Below are 12100 nucleotides of genomic sequence, written 5' to 3' on the forward strand. Positions count from 1 at the left end.
TTCTAAAAACTGCACCCCTCAAGGTGCTCAAACCTACATTCAACATTCAAGAAGTTTATTAACCCTTCAGGTGCTTCACAGGAATTTTTTCAATGTTTAAAAAAATGAACATTTAAATTTTTCACAAAAAATTACTTTAGGTCCAATTTTTTTATTTTACCAAGGGTAACAGGAGAAATTGGACTGCAAAAGTTATTGTGAAATTTATCCTGAGTACGCTGATACCTGAAATGTGGGGGGTAACCACTGTTTCGGTGCATGGCAGAGCTCAGAACGGAAGGAGCGCCGTTTGACTTTTTTCACTGCAAAATTGGCTGGAATTCAGATCGGACACCATGTCACGTTTGGAGAGCACTTGATGTGCCTAAACAGTGGAAACCCCCCACAAGTGACCCCATTTTGGAAACTAGACGCCCCAAGGAACTTATCTAGATATGTGGTGAGAACTTTGAACCCCCATGGGCGTCACAGAAGTTTATAACGTACAGCCGTAAAATTAAAAAAATCATTTTTTTCACAAAAATGATGTTTTCAACCCCAATTTTTATTTTCTCAAGGGTAACAGGACCCCAAATGTTATTGTGCAATTTGTCCTGAGTACGCTGATACCCCACATATGGTGGTAAACCATTATTTGGGTGCATGGCAGAGCTCGGAAGGGATGCAGCGCCATTTGACTTTTTTTGCTGTAATTGAGATCCCACGCCATGGCGCGTTGGAAAGCCCCTGATGTGCCAAAACAGTGGAAACCCCCCACAATTGACACCATTTTGGAAACTAGACCCCCCAAGGAACTTATCTAAATGTGTGGTGAGCAATTTGAACCCCCAAGGGCTTCACATATGTTTATAACGCCCGGGCATGAAAATAAAAAAATCATATTTTTTCCACAAACATGATCTTTTAGTCCCCAATTTTGTTATTTTCCCAAGGGTAACAGGAGAAATTGGACCCCAAAAGTTGTTAGAAAACAGGTGAATTCCAGCAGGATCCACAGGAAATCTTGATCACTTAAAAAATAACTTTTATTGATTATCATAAAATTATGAACAAATATGATGTTCAATGCAAAAATAGCACTAGCAGCACAACACATATAGCAGCATAATCCAACGCGTTTCGACTCTAGGTCTTGATCATGGTATAAAGGTATATGCATTGTTCACATTTAAAAAGTATACTTTCCATTCCAATCGGGTGTTATAATCATGACGAGTGTTCCAGGTTCAAGAAATAAACCAAATAGCTGCATATGGACACAAAATCATTAAAACAAAAACTTCCTTTGGCAAAGGAACTGATAAAAACATATATTACATCCAAGAAAAATCCCAGAATGATATAAACTCACAATAGGAGAAAATAATTTGAAAAATATATGCGGAAAAGTTGTTGTCCAATTTGTCCTGAGTACTCTGATATCCCATATGTGGGAGAAAACTACTGTATGGGCACACGTTGGAGCTCAGAAGGGAAGTAGTGACGTTTTGGAATGCAGACTTTGATAGAATGGTCTGCGGGTGTCATGTTGCCTTTGGAGAGTCCCTGATGTGCCTAAACTGTGGAAACCTCCCACAAGTGACCCCATTTTGGAAACTAGACCCCCCAAGGTACTTATCTAGATGTGTGGTGAGCACTTTGAACCCCCAAGTGCTTCACAGAAGTTTATAACGCCCGGGCGTGAAAATAATAAATCATATTTTTTCCACAAACATGATCTTTCAGTCCCCAATTTTTTTATTTTCTCAAGGGTAACAGGAGAAATTGGACCCCAAAAGTTGTTGTCCAATTTGTCCTGAGTACGCTGATATCCCATATGTGGGAGAAAACTATTGTATGGGCACACGTCAGGGCTCGGAAGGGAAGTAGTGATGTTTTGGAATGGAGACTTTGATGGAATGGTCTGCGGGTGTCATGTTGCCTTTGGAGAGTCCCTGATGTGCCTAAACTGTGGAAACCCCCCACAAGTGACCACATTTTGGAAACTAGACCCCCCAAGGAACTTATCTAGGTGTGTGGTGAGCACTTTGAACCCCCAAGTGCTTCACAGAAGTTCATAACGTAGAGCCATAAAAATAAAAAAAATCATTTTTTTCCACAAAAATGATATTTTTGCCCCCAATTTTTTTATTTTCCCAAGGGTAACAGGAGACACTGGACACCAAAAGTTGTTGTGAAATTTGTCCTGAGTAGGCTGATACCCCATATGTGGGGGTAAACCACTGTTTGGGCACATGGCAGAGGTTAGAAGGGAAGGAGCACCGTTTGACTGTTTCAACGCAGAATTGGCTGGAATTGAGATCAGACGCCATGTTACGTTTGGAGAGCACCTGATGTGCCTAAACAGTGGAAAACCCTCAATTCTAACTCCAACCCTAACCCCAACACACCCTTAACCCTAATCTCAACCCTAGCCCTAGCCCTAACCCTAACCCTAAAGGGAAAATGGAAATAAATACATTTTTTTTTCATTTTATTATTTTTCCCTACCTAAAGGGGTGATAAAGGGGGGTTTGATTTACTATTTATGGCGGGTTTTTATATTTGGCAGTTGTCACGCTAATTATTGTAAAAATAGTTTTTGCATCACAACATCTTAAGAGCTATAATTTTTCCATATTTTGACCCACCAAGTCATGTGAGGTCTTATTTTTTGACGTTTTTATTGGTACCATTTTCGGGCATGTGACATTTTTTGATCGCATTTTATTCCGATTTTTGTGACCCAAAATCAACAAAAAAAAACAGCATTTCATGAATTTCTTTTGGGGTGGTGTATTTTCACCGGTCCACGTATGGTAAAATTGATAAAGCAGTTTATTCTTCAGGTCAGTACGATGACAGCGATACCTCATTTATGTCTTTTTTTATGTTTTGGCACTTTTATCCAATAAAACAATTTTATATAAAAAATAATTATTTTTACATCGCTTTATTCTGTGAGCTATAACTTTTTTTATTTTTTTGCTGATGACACTGTGTGGTGGCTCGTTTTTTGTGGGACAAGATGATGTTTTCAGCGGTACCATGGTTATTTATATCTGTCTTTTTGATCGCATGTTATTGCACTTTTTGTTCGGCGGTATGATGATAAAGCATTGTTTTTTTTATTTGTTTTTTAGTTTTATTTTTTCAGGGGTTAATTAAAGGGGTTAACTAGTGGAACAGTTTTATAGGGTGGGTCGTTACGGATGCGGCGATACTAAATATGTGTACTTTTATTGTTTTTTTTTATTTCCAAAAAATTAATTTATTAGGGATTTTTTTTTTTTTATTTATTTGGAGATTTTTTTTATAAATTATTTTGACACTTTTTTTTTACTTTATTTTATTGTCCCAGGGGGTGACATCACTGAAGTGTCAGATCGCTGATCTAATACTTCACACAGCGCTGTGTCAGATCAACGATCTGACAGGTGCTGATGCAGGCTTTATCTCATGCCTGCTCTCAGCAGGCACTGAGGAAGACGCCTTCCTGCAGGCCCCCGAAGGCCTCCGCAGCCATCTTGGATCCTGCAGGGAAGGAGACCGTCAGAGCAGCGCAGCACATCGCGCTGCTCCGGTGGTCTCAGGGAGGCACGAAGGGAGCCCCCTCCCTGCCGATGCTTCCCTCATCCCCCGGTACATGTTTGATCGCAGTGTGCCAGGGGTTAACATGTTGAACATCAGCATCCTTGAAGTCGGCAGTCGTATGGATAGGATGCATTCAGATGCAAGTAGACAGCCGAATCACCTATATTTTTAGTCGGTACTCGCGAGCATGGAACATCTAACTTCTGACCTGCAGATGCATGTAATGCAAGGCTGCCAGGCTGCTCTAGCGCAGGCCATCTCCCAATCCCCTAGACCTACCACATTAGTTCCTCCCACACCTTTCCCCCCCATCCACTGTCCCTCCTCCCAATCCTTCCCAGTACACAAATCCTTCACAGTACCCAACTCCTTGCCGTTACCAAAATCCTTCCCAATTCCAGAATCCTTCCCAATTCCAGAATCCATCCAAATTCCAGAATCCTTCCCAATTCCAGAATCCATCCCAATTTCAGAGTCAGTCCCAGTACCACATGCCTTCCCCACAATTTCCTTCCCCGTCACATCTTCCTTCCCCGGCCCAGCTTCATATTCCTTCCCCAGCCAATCTTCCTGTACCGTATCATTTCCCACCTACCCCAACACAACCCCCCACCCAACCTGTCCTCCCTGCTCAACCACATGTTTTCTTCTCACCTTCCACTTCTGACCACCCCCAACCCGGTCGCCTTTCCCCCCTATCGACATGGTCCAACCTTCCAGCCCCTCCGATACTATCTCCACCCAACAGTTTACTGATTTGTAAATTGTTAATTATTTCTGTTAAATAAAACTGTTTAAAAAAATATATATATTTCTTGGCTGTCAATTGTATTTAACTTATAACAAGGTACTAAACATACAACAAAATTAGTAAAAGTGAAAACATTGTGAGTTTACAAAAAATGCCGTCAACTTTGGGGAAGGCACAAAACTTGGTTTAATAAAAAAAAATGGTATAATCACAAGTGTGCCTGGTACAAAACACATGGTATAATCACAAGCGTGCACATTAAAAAATTGGTAAAGAACACATGGTATAATCACAAGTGTGCCTGGTACAAAACTGGGTACAAAACACATGGTATATATAATCACAAGTGTCACTTAAGCAATAACTTGGGTACTCACAACATACATTATCTCAAAAAAAAAAAATATCATACCATTTCAACCTGTCAATCAACTCTTCCTTCAGGTGACATAAAGTAGTCAGCAAATTTGGCCCTCATTCTTGAAACTGCAACACCACTCCGAAAAGTTATATTTTCATAATCACGCAAGGTGGTTTCAGACACATTTTCCTCCATGAATACCTGGTCCTTGGATATTACAAAATTGTGCAGGATCACACAAGCCTTCACCACCTCATCCACATTCTCAGTTTTTAGTTTGATAGTGGTCAGCAGGACTCGCCATTTTGCTGTTAGAATCCCGAAGGCACACTCCACCACTCGCGCTCGGGTTAAACGATAGTTAAATATTTTTTTCCTTTGCGTCAATCCACTACTTCCATATGGCTTGAGCAGGTGTGGTGAAAGTTGAAAGGCCTCATCTCCAACACACACAAATGGCAATGGTGGCCCAGAGGTTCCAGGGAGTGGTCTTGGAGGTGGAAATTCAAATGTGTCTCCGTATAAACGACGCCCCATTGCTGTCATTTTAAAAACCTGGGAATCATCTGAGCGGCCAAAGGCACTGATATCCACCGCAATGAATTTGCATTGGGCGTCGGCAATGGCCATCAGTACAATTGAGAAATACTTTATATAGTTAAATTATTCTGAGCCCGATCCAGCAAGTTTAACAATCCTTATGTGCTTTCCATCAACTGCACCCAAGCAATTTGGAAACTGGCATATTTTTTGGAAATTATCGTCAATCTCCAGCCACCTCTCCTGTGTTGGATGTGGGATGTACTCTTCCCGTAAACAATCCCACAATGCCCGGCAGGTCTGTTTTACTATCCCTGAGATTGTCGAAATTCCAAGCCGGTATTGATAATGGAGGGAGGAAAAGGATTCTCCCGTTGCAAGGAATCTGTTAAAAAAGGCAAAGACAATAATTAATAAAAACTAACCGCAACAACACGACAGTTGAAGTCTGCTGAATGAGATAGCATAAAATACAAAAAAAGGCTTACCGAAGAGTCACCATCACACGCTCCGCCCGTGAAATGGAAAAGCGCAAATAGGAGTCCTTTCTCCTGATTTGTTCTACAACCCGTTACAACAAAATGTCAAAGTATTCAGGTCTCATGCGTAAATATTTGAAGAACTTTTCAGGGTTTTGCTTCAACTCCATATAGAGCTTTGAATAGACCCCACGTGTCATTCGCCTTGCATTGATCGGATTGATCCAAAGACGTCTCTGCCGCCGCTGATGCAGGATGCGCTTTCTTGCTTTCTCCTTGTCACGAACAATCACTGCCAACCGATTGGCCTCAAAAGCAAAATCGGCATATATCCTCACAATGTTCAACAGAACTTCTTCCATCTCTGCCACTTGCTTTACAACCTTTCAAAGATGGGTTGGTCAAAACAATCAAGATATATGTTGCCAGTAAAATTTCCAGTAGTCAATCACATTTGGGGAGCCTCCCATCTGGCTTCTGAAAAAACGGATCCGTCGAAAAAAACGGAAGAAATGGATGAAAAAACGGATGCAAACGGATGCAACTGATCAGTTTTTTCGGCGGATCTGCTAGAAGGCTCCGTCAAAATAACTACTCAGTTGCATCCGTTTTTCAGTATTTTTGACGGATTTTGACTGACACCAGAAAACTGAAGTGTGAAACAGGCCTAAGCTCTTTGAGCTGGAGATCAAATCTTTAATGGTTTATGATATCCATTTCTGTGGTTGTTCAATATCTTTTTTGGGCATGATGTATTGCAACAATAAAAAGAACTTATTGTCTTTCATCTTTCTGTGGTTATTTTGGTATACCACTGGTCAGATCATCATTTTTGTATTTTTTTTTTTTCATCTTTTTTTCAATAATTTATTTCTCAATACTACTTTTAACTACTGTTTCTCAGGTGTTGGACTATCTCAATGATATGAAATTCCTCTCACTTCTTTAATATGTTCTTCAAATATCATCATTTGGGAGCATGCATATTTATTTCATATACATGCAATAGTCCATATTTTGACTTACATACACTTTTTGTGTGAGCGTAATCAACCTACTATATAACCATAAGTCTTATTATTGGGAAAGGGTTGCACCTTGCTTATTTTTGTATTGTAAGGTAGCGCTGTCATTCAAGTAGGGGATACTCGCTTAGCAGCCACAAAACCAGATCCGGCACGGGTTTTCCATAAACAATCATAGTCCATGCGGTTTATTTTAGCATCATAAACCCACAGCAGCAACATAAACTTCATAACGTCAGCATAGCGTCCATGACAGAGTTCAGCTCTGTAATCCCTGTGGTCACACAGGTTAGGCATACACAGGCTCTTCAGCCTCAGTTATCTCACCCACGTCAGGGTTTCCTCATGGTTCCTTCAACATGCAGCAGATGTCCATTCCCTCCAGGGAATCATCAGGCACGTGCAGCCATCCAACACAGCATTCACCTTGCTGTCAGGAAGACAGCCCCCATCTCTCCCAGACGGGGCCTTCCAAAACGGACCAACCAGGTCCCTGCATTCACTCCCTGGCCACCTTTTATGGTCCGTAGCCACGCCCACCAGGTCACATGGCTATGACCTCATCACAGGTCCTTGAACCATTCACACACTTTGGAATAGCGTTCTCAAACTCACCCCCTGGGTGGGTTTGTAGGTAACTGGGTCTGCCCGTCTCCCCAGCTACCTGGAGACTTCTCCCTGACACATTGAAACAACACGTCAGCAGTATCACTGGTGATCATCACACACATAAGTCTCCATCTCAAGGCTACCCACCTTGAGATACATAATGGTCATTCAGGACTCTGCGATTCATCCTCTCTCCTAGGACATCCACACAGCGCCCCCTAGCGGACACAGTGGTCACTACACCACAGTATGTTTACTTTACCTATTTTTCTTTCACTATGCTTGAATATCTGTACTCATTCTATAGAGCATGTCATTTTGTTACAGTCACTGCGCAAGTGCAATCTTTTTCCCTTTAGGTATTGGGCTTTATCATTGTGCCTCATTTGCGCATGCGTGCTTCATTTGTTTCACGTAACTAATTCATGCAAATAAGAAACTCTCTTGCATTTTGTGACTCCGGTGTTTATTTGGCATAATTTGTACCATTATGATTGTTCATTACATAAATAGCTTTCATTATACCATGTCCCGTATTACCATCTCGCGCATGCACGTTTGTGTTTAAATATCGCGTCGTGGTGCTGCTCGCGCATGCGCTGATTACGGCCGTCTGTCTATTGTGTGTTCTCAGGACTCTTGGGTTAGTGCATGCGCAGTTTCCCCGCGCTCTTGGGACGCCACTCTGCACTTCACTCCAGACTTCCGGTTTCTCATTATTACATAGCAAGCCGCTTCCGGCTTGCAGATGCCGCGTTACACAGCTGATGAGGATCCTGCTAATGTGGTAGGCTCTAAATACTCATGAGTCTCACTCCACCATTACACTTGCCCCTGACGAAGCCACTGCTGTGGCGACACGCGTTAGGCTCTTCAGGCCCACGGACCTCTTAACTTTATTCCCTCTGGTCATGTTGTTTAGGTATGATCTTTTCACCTGTGGATGGTTATCTGTGTTCCTTTGATTACCTCCCAGGTTTTTTTTTTTTTAATATTCAAGCAATGTTTTTTGGATTCCTGGTTGTAAATACTTTTTCTGCAACTATTGCATGTGCCTCTTTTGTGACCATTTTATAGGTTGTATCCTTTCTTGGGATTATCTGAATTCACATTTGAGCCAATGCCACTCTGTTGTATTGTACTATCTATTGCTATACAGGGGGATACTGCTTTATGTAGCCGCATTCGCTCTTTGTGATTTTCATGTGGATTTGGCACTATAAACCCTTTCTTGTTGACCATATCGGTGTCAAAATTTATTCCGCTAGTAACCAGAGGGGTAAAAACTAGGATATTTTTGTATTGTTTTCATTTTCACATATTTCTAATACTATTGAGGTCCGATGGGGCATGTACAATTTGTCTCGTTTTAAATGTTTTTAAATGTTTGGTGTTGTATTGACTCTAATAAAATTTCATATATTTTATTTAATTGGTGGTCCTTGCTTATAGCATGCCTCTTTTCTCCTTTTTTTTTTGTTGCATACTATTCAGACATGCTGCAGGTTGATGCCATTTGTTGATTTTGTCTGATGGTGCCCACCCTTGCTTCCTCTTCGGTCACTCTTATGGGGCACTTGTGTTGTACTCACGGACACGGTACATTCTGCATCTTACTTTCTGGTAGTCACCGGCACACCCTGCACGTTCCTATCCCCCTCTGGTCCCCGCTGCTGGCGACGGGGAACGGTGTTTGCTGGTCTGCACGATGCTGGAGCTCCCCGGATGGAACACTTCTCTCTCTGTGGCTGCTGCACGGCCGGCTCTGCTCTGTCCTGTGTGCACAGCTCTGCTCTGTCCTGTGTGCACAGCTCTGCTCTGTCCTGCACCCGGCTTCTCTCCTGGCAGCGGTCCCTCTGTAGCCGGTCGGACACTGCCACAGTGCATGTACTCGGCTGGGAAAGAGGCAGTTGAGCGCACCGCTCACCACCCTGTGCGCTGATCTTGCATTCGCGCCAAACTGCAGTCTTTCATGCGTTTTTCCCTTTTATCCCCCCGCTGCTGCGCGCGCTTTTTTCTCTCTCCCCGCCCTACTGGGTCTGTAGGGAGGTCCACTTCACTTTCTCTTCCCCCAGGCAATAGGGGAAGGTCCTCCTCACTCAGGCTTTCCCCCGGGAACTGTGGATGCAGCCTCTACAGTTCCGGACTTGGCATGCAGGTACCCGCGGTCCGGTCGACCTCCCTACAAGTGTACACTGTCAGGATGGATAATGAAGCATCCGTTCACCATAGGGACTCACAGTAAAGAGGCTGAATGAAAACACTTTCTAGCCTGCGTCCTGTGAATGTGTAAGCAGGTTGCGGGATGCAGTGACAGACAGAAGGCAGAGCAAAGGTAAACCAAATGTAACAATTTAATAGAACAGGGTATTCACTCCTCGCAGGGAGGTAAATGGTTAAAGAATGAATAATAAGAATAATGAAATTAAAACAATAGCAGTCCAATTAAAGAAATTATCATATCCTTTATGCTCCTCCTAAGCAGGTGGTTCCACAGGGGTTGAAGCACCGGCAGCTTCCAGGGAGATGTCCTCAGATTGGGGTCCTTTAAACAATGGTCCATCTTCTGGCGGCAGCAGTCAGTCTCCGATATCTTCTGCTGAGCTACTAGTCCATAAATACATGTGGCCAAAGCAAACAAGGCCGCGGCACTTCCTGTGTCAAACGTGAACGGGCACGAAGTCACTGGCAAGGAAGGCCACAAGATTCTGTCCGGTACTCGGCTTTCTCTCCTCTGTTCGTGCGCGGTCACTGAGCGCACGGTTCCTCGTTCCTCAGCGGGCCCACTAGAGATGGCGGGTACCAACCAACGCAGCCTGTCACAGTGCTGCTAATTAGGGGACGGAGCAAGCTGCTCACTCGGCTGTGCCCTGCTGCTAGTTCGCACCAAACTGCCGGCTGCTGCGCGCGCTTTTGCTTTTATCTTGCCCCTCCTACCCGGGTCATGAGGTTGGTCCGGCTCCTCATTCTTTCCCCCAGGCAACAAGGGAGGCAGCCTCAATGGTTCCGGACCCGGCTCGGTACAGGTACCCGCACCCCGGTCTTCCTCCTTACAAATGGTTGACTTTATTCTTCGGGTCAGTACAATTACATCGACCTCGGGGTTATATTGTATTTTTATAATTTGCTGTTTTTGCGCACTAAAACACTGATTTACAAAAAAAAAGTATTTGTTATTGTATCGTCATTCTGAGAGCCACACACGTGGTCAAAATTGTTGGTACCCCTCGTTTAAAGACAGAAAAAAACACAATGGTCACAGAAATAATTTGAATCTGACAAAAGTAATAATAAATTAAAAATCTATTAAAATGAACAAATAAAAGTCAGACATTGCTTTTCACCCATGCTTCCACAGAATGTTTAAAAAATAAAACTCATGAAATAGGCCTGGACAGAAATGATGGTACCCCTGAAAATAATGTGACAAAAAGGTCATGTTAAATCAAGGTGTGTCCACTAATTAGCATCACAGGTGTCTACAATCTTGGAATCAGTGAGTGGGCCTGTAGAGAGGGCTGCAGATACTCACTATGCTGTTTGGTGACATTGAGTGTATCACACTTAACATGGACCAGAGGAACCAAAGGAAAGAGTTGTCTCAGGAAATTTGAAAGAAAATGTAAACAAACATCTTAAAGGTAAAAGTTATAAGACCATCTCCAAGCAGCTTGATGTTCCTGTGACTACAGTTGCACATATTATTCAGAAATTTAAGCTCCACGGGACTGTAGCCAACCTCCCTGGACGTGGCCGCAGGAGGAAAATTGATGACAAATCAAAGAGACAGATAATGCGAATGGTAATAAAAGTGACCAGAAAAACCTCTAAACAGATTAAAGGTGAACTTCAAGCTCAAGGAACATCCGTGTCAGATTGCATCTTCCGTCATTGTATGAGCCAAGTTGGACTTCATGGGAGTTGACCAAGTAGAACACCATTGTTGAAAAAAACTTGGTCTCAATCACAGGTCATGGGTCTTTCAACAGGATAATGACCCAAAACACACAGCTAAAAACACCCAAGAATGGCAAAGAGGAAAACATTGGACAATTCTGAAGTGGCCTTCTATGAGCCCTGACCTAAATCCTATTGAGCATCTTTGGAAAGAGCTGAAACATGCCGTCTGGAAAAGGCAACCTTCAAACACGAAACAACTGGAGCACTTTTGCTCTTGAGGAGTGGGCCAAAATACCAGTCGAGAGATACAGAAGTCTCATTGACAGTTACAGGAATCGTTTGATTGTAGTGATTGCCTCAAAAGATTGGGCAACAAAATATTAAGTTAATGGTACTATCATTTCTGTCCAGGCCTATTTCATGAGTTTTTTTTTTTTATTCTGTGGAAGCATGGTTGAAAAGCAAAGTCTGACTTTCATTTGTTCATTTTCATAGATTTTTGATTCATTATTACTTTTGTCAGATTCAAGTTATTTCTGTGACCATTGTGGGTTTTTCTGTCAATAAACGAGGGGATCCAACAATTTTGACCACGAGTGTATAACTTTTATTTTTCAGCTGAATGAGCTAGGTGGGTTCTTGTTTTCTGTGGGATGAGGTGATTTTTTGTATTTGTTACCATTTTGGACTACATAACTTTTTTAATGATTTTTTTCTATTTTTGGGTGACAGATTGAACAAAAACCAGAAATTCATAAATGGCTTATTTTTTTCCACGTCATTCACTGTGTGGTAAGATTGATCTGGCAGCTTTATTTTTCAGGTCATTAGGATTGCAGAGACACCAGATTTATACAATTTT

The sequence above is a fragment of the Dendrobates tinctorius genome, unplaced genomic scaffold, assembly GCF_039654945.1.
Source record: "Dendrobates tinctorius isolate UK_male_01 unplaced genomic scaffold, ASM3965494v1 ptg000154l, whole genome shotgun sequence".
Taxonomy (NCBI): domain Eukaryota; kingdom Metazoa; phylum Chordata; class Amphibia; order Anura; family Dendrobatidae; genus Dendrobates; species Dendrobates tinctorius.